The sequence below is a fragment of the Somniosus microcephalus genome, chromosome 21 (assembly GCF_052327205.1).
Source record: "Somniosus microcephalus isolate GS21.2 chromosome 21, FLI_Smic_1.0, whole genome shotgun sequence".
Taxonomy (NCBI): Eukaryota; Metazoa; Chordata; class Chondrichthyes; order Squaliformes; family Somniosidae; genus Somniosus; species Somniosus microcephalus.
In genome coordinates this window covers 44,164,913-44,177,920 of record NC_141007.1, presented here as the reverse complement: position 1 = coordinate 44,177,920, position 13,008 = coordinate 44,164,913, and positions in this window count along the sequence as shown.

Here is a 13,008-nt window from a genome sequence, read left to right as displayed (position 1 = left end):
GCAGGAGAAAGCAGGGGTGAGCTAGAACCTATACAGTAAACAGGAGTGTAATTGGAGTGAAAACTGCTTCCACTGAGATGCATCAAATCTTCCCCCCCTCCACCCCCCCCCCCCGCCCCCCTGGTCAGTCAAACCGTATAGGAGGTAAATACTTTTAAAATAAACTGTACTGTACTGCAGTTGTAATAATCTCAGGAAAATCAAAGCTGCATTTCCTTGAATTTTATACATTTGGGGTTGTCTAGTTTAGGAACTGATCAAATGATATGCAAAGTTTGGAAGTCTGCTTTTGAAAGGCATGACAGCATATTCTCACCAAGAGTTCTTCAAAAGTCTGCAGTTGTTAAACATTTAATTGAACTGTCTTCTGCACAATTTACACCAGTAAATTCTTGACCAAGAGTTCATGTTCCCCTTAGAATCATAGAATCATAGAATGGTTACAGCACAGAAGGAGGCCATTTGGCCTGTTGAGCCCGTGCCAGCTCTCTGCAAGAGCACTTCAGCTCGTCCCACTACCCCACCCTTTCCCTGTAGCCCTGCAAAAATTTTTTTCCTCAGGTACGTTTCCAATTCCCTTTTGAAAGCCACAATTGAATCTGCCTCCACCACCCTTTCAGGCAGTGCATTCCAGATCATAACCACTCGCTGCATAAAAAAGTTTTTCCTCATGTCGTCTTTGGTTCTTCTACCAATCACCTTAAATCTATATCCTCTGGTTCTTGACCCTTCTGCCAATGGGAACAGTTTCTCTCTATCTACTCTGTCTAGACCCCTCATGATTTTGAACACCTCTATCAAATCTCCTCTCAACCTTCTCTTCTCGAAGGAGAACAACCCCAGCTTCTCCAGTCAATCCACGTAACTGAAGTTCCTCATCCCTGAAACCATTCTTGTAAATCTTTTCTGCACCCTCTCTAAGGCCTTCACATCCTTCCTAAAGTGCGGTGCCCAGAATTAGACACAATACTCCAGTTTTATAAAGGTTCATCATAACTTCCTTGCTTTTGTACTCAATGCCTCTATTTATGAAGCCCAGGATCCTGTATGCATTTTTAACCGCTTTCTCAACCTGCCCTGCCACCTTCAATGATTTGTGCATATATACCCCCAGGTCTGTCTGTTCATGCACCCCCTTTAGGATTGTACCCTTTAGTTTATATTGCCTCTCCTCATTCTTCCTACCAAAATGTATCACTTCGCACTTTTCTGCATTAAATTTCATCTGCCACGTGTCCGCCCATTTCACCAGCTTGTCTATGTCCTCTTGAAGTCTATCACTATCCTCCTCACTGTTCACTATACTTCCAAGTTTTGTGTCATCTGCAAATTTTGGAATTGTGCCCTGTACACCCAAGTCCAAGTCATTGATATATATCAAGTAAATCATTGGTCCTAGTACCGACCCCTGGTGAACACCACTGTATATCTTCCTCCAGTCTGAAAAACAACTGTTCACTGTTCTGTTTCCTGTCACTTAGCCAATTTTGTATCCATGTTGCCACTGTCCCTTTTATTCCATGGGCTTCAACTTTGCTGGCAAGCCTATTATGTGGCACTTAATCAAACGCCTTTTGGAAGTCTATGTACACCACATCAACCGCATTGCCCTCATCAATCCTCTCTGTTACCTCATCAAAAAACTCAACCAAGTTTTTAAAAATGTATTTCCATTGTTGTCTCATGCAACAGTTTAAGGATGTCTGTGTCTCAGTCTTTATGTAGTGTTTCCAGGAGTCCCTCCAGAGCCTGTGCTTTAAGAACTACTCACCAGGGAGTGAATTCCCTATGCAATATGCAAGCTAGTGCACAGTCACTGCTAGCTGCAAGAAAGTGCATCCCCAGCCCCCTCCAGCATCATGGTGGAGCACATACCTCCACATGGCAACCATGTGGGTGAAAGATTTATGGATCTTTGGCAGCTAGCGAAGGTGGGAGTACCAGGCAGTCTGGCACCCAATAGTGGATCCCAAACAAGACCTAGGCAAATGTCCACGCAAGTAAGAGGGGAACCATGGACAAACAAATGCCTTGTGATGTGCAACAACGCACAATGCTCCAACCCTACAAGGGCCATCAGTGGACTCGATAGCAAAACCCATGAGCCGTCACCAAATGCTCCAACACAGCACAGTGCCTGAGAACGCCGTACCAATCCTTCAGACGTGACCTTCAGCCTCCTGCTAAAGTTAGCACCGGAACGAGTGCGTTGCACAAGAGATTTTACGCTCTGCTCATGTAAATTAGCAGGCAGCATTAATTTAGCCTTGGCCCGCGCTGTTCCCAGCAGGTTTCCTGCCTACTCAAATTTCTAGGCCCTAACATCTGGACATTAACTTCTCTCATATTATTAATTTGATACCTTATGTACTACTAGTCCTTCTCCAGTAACTGTACACATGGGTGAGATGGGAGGTAAAAGGGGCAAGGTAGAAAAGGGGAAGGAAGTGAGGGAGAAGAGGGAAGGGGAATGGAGAAAAAGAGGCAAGGGAGGAGACGAGAATGGTGAGGGAGCAAGGTTCTGGAAGTTAGGAAGTAAACTGGAGGGGTGAAGAGTGAATGGGGAATGGGGAATGGGGGCAGAGAACGGTGAAAGGGTAAGGGGCAAAGAAGAAGGTACAAGGGGCAAGGATGATGGGGCAAAGGGGATGAGAGGGAAAGGTGGGATGGGGAGGGGGAGAGCAGATAAGGGAAGAAGGATAAAGGGGGAAAAGTGGGAGTGGATAATTGTAGTAAAGAAATAAATTTAGAATAACATAGAAGATGATGCCAAAGGCGATGAATTCCTCAGCTCTCCTGTAAAGTGCTTCAGTCACCTGATGAATGCTTTCCTGTACTGCTTCATGGGTGATATCAGTGAGTCGGGTGATATTCAGGCAGCTAAACCAGTGCCATAATAGTTATGTGCAGCCATCTATTGCGTTTGCAAAGATAATCCAGAGACCGTCAGTGAGTTCAGTTCATGCTGCTTTTAATATGGCTGCCACACACCCACACTTCCAGGCACAAGCAATCGAATACCTATACACAATACAATGATCACAGCACTATGAAACTGCATGTGCTCAGGCCAAGGCAATCGAGTACCTATCACCAAATGTCAGACATAACATTTCCTCCCCCCTCACAGAATTTCAAACATGAAATGTAGTGACAAAGTCCTGTAGGTGGCCAAGGCGAGAACGTGTACGAACAGGCCGAGGTGTGGACTGGTGAGGAGCAGGCTGAGGCACAACATCTGCTTGAGGGTTGGCTGGCTGAGCCACATGTGCATCCCGCCACTCTGGGGGTAAGGCTTGGGGGTTAGGTCCATATAATCCCGCATCAGGGGGTGCTGGCACTTTCCGAAGGCAGCTGGCATGCCACCGAGAGCTGTCAGTGAGGCAGAAAGTGGCTGGTCCAAGTTGGTGGCTGATTTGGAGAGGGGAGGACCAGAATGACGCCATCTTATTATTGCGGTGAAGCCTGCGGACTCTGACCCAATCGGAGACTGAGATGTTGGGCGCCTTGGCCCTCTTCGACTGGTCGAAGCGGAGTTTCATCTTCTCCTGCTGTCTAGCGACTGTGGCTTGAGCCGGTGGAGCAGGGCTCTGAGCTAGCGAGGGGCGGAGCCTGCCAAGGGGCAGCATGAGCTCACGGCCTAGCATGAGGGATGCAGGTGAGACCCCTGTAGTGGAATGCTGGGAGGCTCTGTAGTGCAGCAGTGTGTGGAGGAGGGCCTTGTCAAACGCACACCCCTGGGATAGGTGTGCTCTGAGGCCATTTTTCAGAGTCTGGTTAAAACGCTCCACCCCCCCATTTGACTTGGGGTGGTAGTACGCTGTGCGAATGTGACGGATGCCCTTGCTCTCAAGGTAAGAGGAGAGTTCCGAAGAGACCATTTGGGGGCCACTGTCTGTGGTGATGGCCTTTGGATGCCCCCAGCGGGAGAAGAGGGACTCAAGGATATCAATGATGACCCGAGAGGTGACGGAGCTCACGGCAGTGACCTCTGGCCATTTTGAGTGCAGGTCATAGGTCACCACTAGGAACCGTTGATGGTGGGGGACACCATGGATCTCCCCGCAGATGTCCAGCTGCAGGTGCTCCCAGGGCTGAGAGGGCCAGGCAAGGGGTTGCAGGGGTCAGGGAGCTAGGTGGCCAATCTTGCCATTTACAAGGCAGGCTGCACAGTCCTTGACCAGGGCCTCGATTTCCCTGTCGATACCCGGCCACCACACTAGGTCTCGGCATCGTTGTTTGAGCTTCACTATGCCCAAGTGGCCCTCATGCGCCATGGATAAAACACGCGCACGAAGGGCACTTGGGACCACAGTGCAGAGCCCACGTGCAACACAGGAGTCATTCCAGCAGGAGAGCTCCTCTTTAACTCTGGAGTAGGCAGACAGTTCCTCAGGCACCTTGCGAGGCCAGCCATCTCTGATGAAGGTGCACAGCTGGGAGAGGGCCGGATCCTGCTCAGAGGCCTCTTTGAGCTCCTGGAGAGAGACTGTGGTTTGGAGAGGCGTGTGCAGCATCTGGACGATATCCTGTTCCACTTGTTCAGACCCGACGAGTGGGGCTGGGGCAGAGACAGTGTGGGAGAGCAGATCTGCAACAACATTGTCACGTCCTGGTGTGAACTGGAGACTGAAATTGTATTGGCGGAGGCGGTCAGACCAGCGGTGTAGGCGCAGTGGTCTGTGGCCCGTGCCGGATGTCGACAGCAGGGCAGTGAGAGCCTGGTGATCGGTTCGCAGGGTGAAGGCACGGCCATACGTGTACAGGTGCCACCGCTCACATGCCCAGACGCACGCCAGCGCCTCACGCTCGCCTACTGAGTACTTCTGTTCTGTGGGGCTAAGGGCTCGGGAGGCAAAGGCGATTGGTTTCTCCACTCCATTCTGTATCTGCGATAACACCGCCCCCACAGCTGCAGCGGACGCGTCGCAGGTGACGAGGGTGGGGCTGGCGACGTCAAAGTGAGACAACACTGGAGGCGACGTGAGCTGCGATTTGAGGAGGCGAACAGCTTCCATACAGGCTTGTGACCACACCCAGGGCTCATCCTTTTGCAGGAGCTGGTGCAGTGGGGCTGTGGTGGCTGAGTACTGGGGCAAAAACTTCAGGTAGTACCCAGTCATGCCAAGGAAGGAGGCAACCTGTGCTGCAGAGCTGGGTTCTGGGATGCTGTGAATGGCATCCACGTTTGACTGGAGTGGGGATATACCGTCAGCCGACAACCGAAACCCCACAAATTCGATCTCTGAAACAGCAAAGACACACTTTTCGCCATTCAGTGTGAGCTTGTGTTTTGCTAGAGCTGTGAAAACTCTGTGAAGGCGTTCGTCGTGAGTGGAGGTCGAGGGCCCATGCACGACGATGTCATCCAGGTAGATGGCCACCCCAGGAATGCCCGCGAGCACAGAGGCCATCACCTTTTGGAAGCAGCTGGGTGCAGAGCTAAGTCCAAATGGCATCCTGGTGTACCGAAAGACGCCAGCATGTGTCACAAAAGCAGTGAGGTCCCTGCGACTGAGGTGGAGGGGAACCTGTAGATAGCCCTGTCGAAGGTCCAGTTTCGAGAACAGGATGGAACCATAGAACTGCGCTGTGAGTTCCTCTGACATGGGCAGTGGATACTTGTCAGGGATTACGGCCTTATTCACTGCTCGAAGATCGACACAGACGCGTAGACCACTTGACCTTTTCGTTGCGACCACCAGGTTGGAGACCCATGGGGAGGCATCAACTGGTTCGATGATGCCGGCTTCCAGTAACTGCTTTAGTTCAGCTGTGACCCCGTCACGGAGAGCAAGTGGGATGCGGCGCAGTGGCTGAATGACAGGGGTAACGGTGGAGTCAACCATGGGCTGGTGGGAGAAGGCAGTCAGGCAGCCCAGACCCTCGAAGAGTGCTGGCCATGTTTGGCGCCACGGTGAGGCGACGTGCAGAATCGCAGACCCGCCGGTGTCCAAGAGAGAAAAACCCAGGTCAGTGAAAAGATCCAGTCCCATCAGGTTAGCTCCTTGGCGTGCCACATGAAAACAAAAATCTGGCAAAACTTTTGTTCCATAGCGTACTGTGAGGTTGACTGAGCCCACTAGTCCAATTTTCGAATTACCATACCCGCAAAGGGTAGTGGAGGGCGCAGAGAGTGGCAGGGAGCTGAAAAAGCGTTTGAATGTGTCCACATTCAGCAGTGAGATGCTGGCACCGGTATCCAACAACAGCGGGATGCACACATCATTCAGGTTAACTGTGCATGATTTGAAAGCCACTACTGGCCCAGAGCTCACGTTGTGAATTGTAGGCCAACTGCTTGAGGACTGAGAGTGTTCATCTGTAGCAACAGGGGCAGAGCAGCAGACCTTGGCAAAGTGATTTTGTTTTCCACAATTGCGGCAGGCTTGGCCACGCGTGGGGCAATTCTGCGCTCTGGTAGCATGTGAACGAGATCCGCAGTTTCCACACTGTTGCCGCGGTAGCGCGCGTTGCTGCCGTCGCGCGAGCATTACCGTGTCAGAGCTGTCGGGGCTGAGGATGCTGTCACTGGGTGTGTGTGTTAGTTTCGCTGCACATTCGGCTGCAGACTCCACTTGAAAGGCAATGTTGACTGCCTGTGACAACGGCAGATCGTCGGACTCGAGTAACAGTCTTTCACGCACTCTCACGTTGTTTGTGTGCTCTATTAGTTGATCACGCACCATCTCATCTTGTAATGCACCGAACTTGCACGAGCTAGCTAACCCCCTCAAATTAGCCATGTATTGATGCACTGACTCGCCGAGGAGTTGGTGACGCTGTCTAAAAATGAATCGCCGCAGGAGGGCACTTTGTGGGGCAGAGAAGTGTGTGCTTAACAGAGCCACAGCCTCATCATATGTTTGGATTGAGTCTGCTGTGCACAATGTCCCAAGAACACGCTGGCCCTCCGCTCCCAAGCAATGGGATAACATTGCCTTTTTCCGAGCCGTACTCACAGTTTCTAGTCCAAGAGCAATGAGATAGGTTTCAAAGGACTGTAACCAGCAAACCCATGGGATCGGGGGCTCACCGGGTAGTGCAAGGAAGGGAGGAGGTGGTGGAAGAGAGATTTCAGCCATCCTTGTCGCCAAATATTGCGTTTGCAAAGATAATCCAGAGACTGTCAGTGAGTTCAGTTCATGCTGCTTTTAATATGGCTGCCACACACCCACACTTCCAGGCACAAGCAATCGAATACCTATACACAATACAATGATCACAGCACTATCAAACTCCATGTGCTCAGGCCAAGGCAATCGAGTACCTATCACCAAATGTCAGACATAACACCATCACCTTCTTAGCCACAGAGAGAGCAGAGTGGGCAGATGACCATGGCTGCAGGTCCTCATACTGTGGGTAGCAGAGTTGCCCTATTGCACACTCTTCTTATACACATCTCCTCACTAAGGACCTCGTATGACCTGTGCTGCCTGTATGGTGGGGTAATAGCTGGTGGGGTCCATCCTCCTTAAATGATGTCTGAATCTCTTTTGTGCCATCCTGCGCTGCTCCCACTTCTCTTCTATGATAATGCTAAACACCCATAGGGAATGTAATATCTGCTCCTGACAAAGCCTCACTGTGGGTGGGGATGAAAGATTAACATTTCCCAGTCCCTCCACACTTTCAGAAGCAGTGAAAAGTAAGTTCAGGCCTGTGTAGTAAGCACGGTAAAAAAACAGCTGTAAAAAGCCATTTCCAGCTGCAGAATTGAAACTCTCCATACTCTTCAGGCTCAGAAACCTCTCACTTCCTCCTGTCTCATGTGAATCTGGCAACAACTGCATCTTGTACTTCTCAGTCTAACTTATTCTGAGTCTTTTGTAAGTGTAAAAACAGGAAGCTCAGGAGTTGCAGCAGCACTGATCCTGATTATGATATATTTATACGAGGTCACTTGGGACTCAGCAAGCAGATCATGGGAAGAGCCATCATGGGAAGGGCTGTGCTGGATCTCCCAGCTGGCAACCCACAAATGCAAATGACAGGTGACTGCTGGCTTGTTTGCCAGGGCTGGTAATTATGTGAACTTCGCCTGCGATGACGCCAGTCAGAATGAGCGGGCGCTTGGGTTTGCATGTCTGGCTGGCTTCCCACAGGTGCAAGATGTCATCGACTCCACACATGCAGCAATCCGGGCAATCCCAGATCAACCAGGAATATTTGAAGACTGCTCCACCTGCATTTATGCAGCGGCAGACTCGGCCATCGGAACACGAGGCAGCGTGTCAGCTACTGACTGGGTGGGTGGGTGAGGGGGAGGCAGGGCAACGGGTGAAAAATGGAAGCCCCTTGAGTGGAGTCCATACTTCCATGTCCCCTTTCGCCATCATCCCTCTTATGGCCCAATTGCATTTCACTGCTACCACTATGCTGGAGAGCACTTTGGTGCAGATCAGCGTGGCACTGTACGGCCAAGGCTAAGGTAGCTGTCATCCTAGTTAAGGTGGCAGACATGCTGTCATCCAAAGTCTGCACGGCCATGGTCAGGGCATGCATTGACCCTTTTTATTGAAGCATTTAATGTTCCATGGAGCTAGCCACTCTATCCATGGAAGAACACATCATTGCAATGCCCAGCAACATCGACTCATTCACGCTTGAGGCAGACTCCTCCATTCTCTCGGCAATTGTGGTCAGTGTGCTTGGATGGCCTGTTTGTGCATCGCACATTCTCTGCACTGGTGAGTGTAATGATATCAGCAAATAGTGATGTTATTTGCCTGTTTGATTATGATGCCTTACCAGCATGTTTGCATGTATTGATTGCTTCTGCCTGACCAGCAGAGGGCATGTGACCGAGACAAGCAAGGCAGTTTAGTTTTAGTTTCAGTTTCGTTCTAGATGCATCACTAGCATCGTGTCTCCTGTAAAGCTGTATAAAGAGTTGAACAGACTTTAGAATAAAACTCATTCTCTTTCATAAATGTCTCGTCATTGAACCCACAAAGAAATCGATACAGCGAGGTAGCAAATCTGTGGATGCTCACCTCCTGTTCTCTCCCTCTCTCATGTTCTGTGCTCTCTTCTCCAGCAATGAGGGAAAGAACAGACCTATGAGTGAGTGTAATGGTATTTGTTCACCTGATGGATGGAGTGGGCCTTTGGCGTAGCGGTAGCATTCCCGCTGCTGGGCCAGAAGGCGTAGGGTTTTGAACCCCGCTCCAGACAGTCCCGGCAAGTGGAGTCGGAGCTCTGGCTCTAAATTCTGGGTTGACATCCAGCGGGATACTTGCGTCCGTGGGTGTGGGTGCCCCCCCCCCCCTCGTATGGGTTGTGGGAGCCCGTAAAACCCTCCCGCCATAGGACTAACCATCCTAATGGCTGGTACGAAGATGGTTACGGTCACGGAAGGAGCGTTAATCGCGGCCAGAAATCCTTCCACCACTTCATACAGTTCCCCAAAGGGAACAGTGTGAAGACACGTACGACGACGACCTGATGGATGGAGTGCATTTGGCGAGGGTGTCTATCAGGCATGTAATTGCATGAGGGTGAGTGGCAGTGGTGGATGGATAGAGGAAGTTCATAGAAAGAGAAGGATGGGTGTGTGTGCAAGGTGTGAGGAGTGATGTGATGGAGTAGGCTTGAGAAGGCAAAGTGAGGGGCTGGGGTAATGCTTACAGCAGGATGTAAGTGAATGCGCAACTGTACTCACCTTTCCTGTCCTGCTGCTCACCTCCTGGGCCACCTCCAGCCGCGCCTTCTTGGTCCCACCAGCAGGAATTCTTCCTCCCACTGCTGAGGAAGAGTATTTCTGTCCAGCTCCTTACAGCCCCCAGCAGTACATCAGTATTGGGCAGTAGGGAAAAAAACAGCTTTATCACACACTCTGTGTGAAAGGTGGAATTTCAGCCTCCACTGCAATGGATCTGGTGTGGATCTCAGCTGATACTGTGGTTTGTGTGAGGTGGACTTGACGTGTTTGTGTTTGTGAACAGGATCTGCAGACCGTGAGATATCTCACGCCACTTAGGACATAAAACCAGCACCACACTAGATGACCACTTTGTAGGTGCAATGATTGGAAAGCCACGGAATGTCATTGCCTTTGTTTGTTCCCTTGATGGTGTAAAACAAAATTGGGAATTATGATGCCAGAACTTTTATGTTTTTCTGCTTGACTCAAAACTCTGGATCATTATATAAGACTCATATTTGGCTGCACATCCTGCAGTCCTCAGTGGTTCTTCACTGGGGCCCAGCTTTCAAAATTAACATCATCATGCTGGTCAGGCAGAGGCAGTGAAAAGGATCTAAGCTTTTAAGACATCATTAAGCTCAGGGTTACAACCAAATTGCATGTTCATTCCTTACTGCTTAAAATCTTGCATTTCAACCATATTGCTTATGATGAGCCATCAGATCGTATTTCTTGGTGATAAACTATTTTGCAATCAACAATGTTCCACGCAGTAAAGTGTCCCAAGGAGCTTCACAGGAGCATCATCAGACAAAATTTGACACTAAGTCACATAAGGGGATATTAGGACAGGTAACTAAAAGTTTGGTCAAAGAGGTAGGTTTTAAGGAGAATCTTAAAGGACAAGAGAAAGGTAGATAGGCGGAGAGGTTTAGGGAGGGAATTCTAGAGCTTAGGGTCTAGGCAGCTGGAGGCACGGCCGCCAATGGTTGAACGATGAAAATCAGAGATTCGCAAGAGGCCATTCAGGGGTGATGTCAGAAAACATTTCTTCACACAAAGGGTAGTGGAAATCTGGAACTCTCTTCCCCCAAAAAGCTGTTGAGGCTAGGTCAATTGAAAATTCCAAAACTGACATTGATAGGCAAAGGTATTAAGGGTTACAGGAGCAAGGCGGCTAGATGGAGTTAAGATATGGATCAGCCATGATCTAATTGAATGGGTTTGAGAGGCTGAATGGCCTACTCGTATTCCTTTGTTCTTATCGTCTAAAACACCAGGGTTTTAGCACTGTGCATTTATCACAGGTTTAAATGACCTCGAATAGATAAAACTATTTTTCACGTGTATCTCATGGGTGATTATACCTTGTTCGTGGCATAGATATATAGAGATATAGGGGTATAAGTAATTAACTCTGTTTCTTGTTTTGGAATTCTGGGCCAAGCAGATAGACTTAAAAGGCCTTTGAGTGCTTTGAATCTGCATACTCAGTCTGAGTGAAGTCCGCCAAGGTCGGTGCTATAGCTATGGTTTAACTGCCACTAAAAGCCCACACTACTATAACTCAGTTAAGTTGTTGAAGAACTCCACCATTTATCTGTGAAACACTCTTATTTCTCTGAGTTGCACTGAGCCTGGTTCTTACATTGCAGGAAGTCTGAGGTGTACTGTACAACTGCCCAGCTTTTGGTCTGTAAAGCGGATTTGTTTCTCCATGTATGGTATGATTATCAGATTAATCTGTGGACATTTAGAAGTCTGCACCATTGATGTTCTTTATCATCTAATAAATACAAGCAATCAAAATGTCCTCTGGAATTGCCAGACGCCTGTAGACCTTTATGCAGGAACTCTCAATACTTGACAAATGTTTGTCAACATGATCTTTCAAGGGCTCGTTTGATAAAGGAAAGGTCTTGAATGAAACTCAGAAATATCCTTTCCTGTTTAGGAACTTCAGTAAATAATTTGTGCTTTGACTGTACACCAAAATTACACATTCTTGTTAAAGGTCACTCTGACAAAAGCTGCAATCTTATTGGTAGGCTGTGGCGACACGCCACCACTGGACATAATCCGCTCACGGTGGCACAGACAGTCTAAGCAGAAGCCCCCAGCCGGGGGTCCTTTCCTCCAGCAACTTGTTTCCCGCAGGGACAGGCTGCCGGGAGCACTTCCTGTCTGGGAAGTATCTAAGTGGATGCGCGGGCTTTTCGAGTTCCTGTTTGTCATGTGGTTGGAATAAAGCAGTTGTGTTTTCAATAGCTCTGGTCTCAACTCCCACGTTTGCCGCGGTATCTCAACACTGGTGACCCCGACGCTCAGGACGAATCCTAAGCTAGCATGGCGGATACAAACGCAGTCACGGTTAAATTACCAGACTTTTGGGAGAACCTCGCCGAAGCCTGGTTCGTTCAAGCTGAGTCCAGATTCCGGCTGAAAGGCATTACAGTCGACGCCACGAAGTACGACTACCTCGTCGCCTCGCTCACCTACGCTACAGTCCCCAAGGTTTGGGCAGCGCTGCAGAATCCACCAACGGAGGGCAAGTACGAACATCTGAAGGCTGCGCTACTTAAAAAATTTCAAACGTCCTCTTACCAGCGCCACTGCCAACTCCTGGACCTCCCCGGCCTTGGTGACGCTTCACCATCAGACCTGCTTTCCCACATGCTGTCCCTCTCAGACGACAAAAATCCCGGCGCCCTTTTTCGCACGCTTTTCATTCGGCAGCTCCCCGCCAGCATCCGCCCGCTCATTGTGGGGTCTGACTCCACGGACCTGAATGATATAGCCGAAAAGGCCGACCGGCTGCTCTCTGCACAGGCCGCTCGCGACGTCGCGCCCGACCTCACGGCAACGACCACGCGGTCTTCCCGGGCCGCTAGGCCCGACCGCCCTACCACTCCGGGTCACTGCTACTACCACACCCGTTTTGGCGCTAGGGCTCAACGCTGCACGCCACCGTGTACCTTCAAACCCCCCCCCCGCACCGGCCCCCGCGATGGCCGCGGGGCAGAAGGAGCCCCTACTGTACGTCACTGACGACAGAACCAACCGCCGATTTCTGTGCGACACAGGGGCCCAGCACAGCATCACCCCCGCCTCCGCCCTCGAGATCCAACGCGGCACACGGGGTATCACACTGGCTGCAGCCAACGGCTCTGAAATCTGCACATATGGCACCCGCATGGTCACGCTCGACCTCGCGGGCCGCCGCTACCGCTGGGAGTTCCTCACAGCCAAGGTCCTCTGCCCACTCATCGGCGCCGACTTCCTATGCGCCCACGGCCTCCTTGTCGACATTCCGAGGCACCGCCTCGTCGACATCAACACTATGGCCCCCATCCCCG